At 41.1% G+C, this 2,594-nt stretch overlaps 1 pseudogene; it reads left to right on the top strand.

The window, feature by feature from the left end:
* Positions 1–1,440: 1,440 nt before the first annotated feature.
* LOC111817466 lies at positions 1,441–2,264 on the top strand (annotated as a pseudogene).
* Positions 2,265–2,594: the final 330 nt, after the last annotated feature.

Raw genomic sequence — 2,594 nt, 5'->3', positions numbered from 1 at the left:
GGGAGAGGGTCCGGCCCACGCTGCGCCTGGGCTGGGACTGGTCCCGCCGGCGCCGGGTAGCAGGAAGCTCTCCACACACTCACCGGACCTGGGCTAGGACTGATATGAGATTCATAATCTTACCTTTAAAACATTATCCTTTAAGCAATCTGCATGATAGAATGTCAGTCAGCCATTAAAAATGGTTACAGTTTCTTGCTTGAATAGGAAAACTTTCTTAAAAAGAATGCCAGGAGAAGAAAAAAAGGTACAATATTGCAAAATACAGTGTGGTTTAAGACGTCAGAAACACAAAGAAAACCTAATGGAAAGAAATAAAACAAAGTATGAATAGGGATTGCCAATGGGTACTAAGATTTATGAGTGTTTTCTTTCTTCTTTATGCCATTCTGGACTTGGCACGTTTTACAATAAGTATGAATGGTTTTATAGCCACGTGAACATAGCCTTTGAAAGGAAAAGAATAAAACATATTCTTTACTAAAAGCAAGGGCTGAAATATGGAGAAACAGGCAAAACAGGGCTTAGGAAGCAAACAGCACCAGCAAGATAATAAATGACCAAAAGCTTCCACAGGGCACGAGGACCTGGCAATGTGCCAAAGGGCCCCTTATAGTTCTTGGATATTTTATTTGCCTTTTTATAATGGAAATATGCATGGCTCAGTTTTAGTACCTTAGAAAACAACCTCTAGACTAATCAGTGTAAAATAAATAAAGATTAAATTTAAATTACATGTAGAGCCTGGAAAAATACCTACCTGGCTTTTAATCTCCACGGAGTTGCTCATTAGGCAGTTTAGTGAATGCTTATTAACTGCTCCCATCAGAGATAGAACCAGCACCTTTTTAAAATATATCAGGAAACCTATCAAAACATTCTAGAACCTTCCAGAATTACATAAACCAGATTTCCAAAACATTTCAAAACCTTGTAATCAACAGATGTTAGTCCCTGATACAAAAAGACACATATCATACAAAGATGAAGCTTAATTCTCAAGGCAGATAATAAAATAAGTTTGTTTATAGTTGTTTTAACATCTTCCTTTACAATAAAATGTGTGTGTGTGTATCTGTGTGTGTGTGTGTGTGTGTGTGTCTGTGTGTGTGTCTAATGTATTTCTTGGGCTGAAGCTCAACTTCCTCCCATTTTCTGAGTCTGATACAAGGTAGCCTTCTTCCAGTTGTCATTACAGTACAAAGGGAAAGGAAGATGGAGTGAATAAGGGGCCCTGAAGACCTAAATGAGCACCCAAATCCTCCATTCACCCCAAGTCCTAAGAAAACTTAATTCACAGAACGATGAAGAAGATTCAAAGTAGACAATAATGGAACTTAGGGAGGAAGACATTTGGGAGAACCAGTAGCAATGAGCAAGGCCCCAGGCTCCTGAGTGATAGGATTCCTCTTGAATTTTTCATTCAGAAATACACTTAAGATGTTCATGTTTATCCTTTATACCACTTGCTATGGACTGAATTTTGTCCACCCTCCCCACAAAAATAAGCAAAAAACTAGTAATTCTCATAAAGATTGTGGCTATCAAGGCATGCATGACACACATAAACTCTGGACTTTCATTCTCAAAACCCACCTAGGAGTAGTGACAGAGGTACAGGAAAGAAAAAAAATGGAAAAAAAAAATAGAGAGGACAAAAACAAGGAAAATGGCTCCCTATCAGAGGTGAGACATCATCCCTGTAAACAGTTCTCTGAGAGGAGGGATGTACTGAGGGGGCTCAGAGGCCCAGAATGGGGGACACCAATGACCATGCAAAAGTTCTGACCCTCAGTAATGATTTGGAAAGAACCACAGAAGAGAGTGTGGATGTCCTGTTTGATTTTGTAAAGAAAACTCTGACAAATAAATTGCTACTAAAGCAAAAGACTTAAGTGTTAGCTATAAGCCTCCTTGTCCAACTTAAGTTCTTTTTAATGAGATTAGAGAGCAAATTAGGAAATGAAAGGCAACATTTCCTAAGATTCTGTCACAGCAATTAAAACAAAAGGTGTTCAGTGGTGCCTTCTTCTTAGCTCGGAGTCTGCACCGGCAATGCATCAAGCTCATCACATCTCCAACATTCCACATACCCGAAGGAGGTGTATGACACAGACCTTTGAGAAAAGGAAGTCATCAGCAGCTGGTCAGAAAAGGCCTTGAAGAAGTACTTTTCAAAAGAACTTGTCAACATTCCATCTCAGCAGGTCTACTGGGAAGGAGCCTCAGGACCAGCAGCCAACAGCATCCAGCAGTCCACTTAGAATGAGCTCAGCTGGAAGGAGGTGAACACAGCAACCAGACCCAAGCCAGGTCCTGCTTGTCGAGTTCAAGTAGGGTAGATCTAGACCCAGTGAGCAGAGGCGTACTGCTGGGCCCAGCTGAGGCCAGACCAAGGCCCAGACTTACAGAAGCATCCTCATTGCACAGAGGTGACAGCAGGTAACTGGGGTGAACTAGTCTGCTAGAAGATGCCAGGTGCATGAAGGGGAGCTGTCCAGTTAGAACTCAGGGAAACTAATTTAAATTCAAATTCCCAATTCAAGATCTGCCTTGTTATACAGCTCTAATATTTGCTCCTATGGCCTAAAGTA

The sequence above is a fragment of the Octodon degus genome, unplaced genomic scaffold (assembly GCF_000260255.1).
Source record: "Octodon degus isolate 3935 unplaced genomic scaffold, OctDeg1.0 scaffold00058, whole genome shotgun sequence".
NCBI lineage: Eukaryota > Metazoa > Chordata > Mammalia > Rodentia > Octodontidae > Octodon > Octodon degus.
The sequence above is the reverse complement of the archived record's forward strand: the minus strand, read 5'-3'. Positions and strand labels throughout refer to the sequence as shown.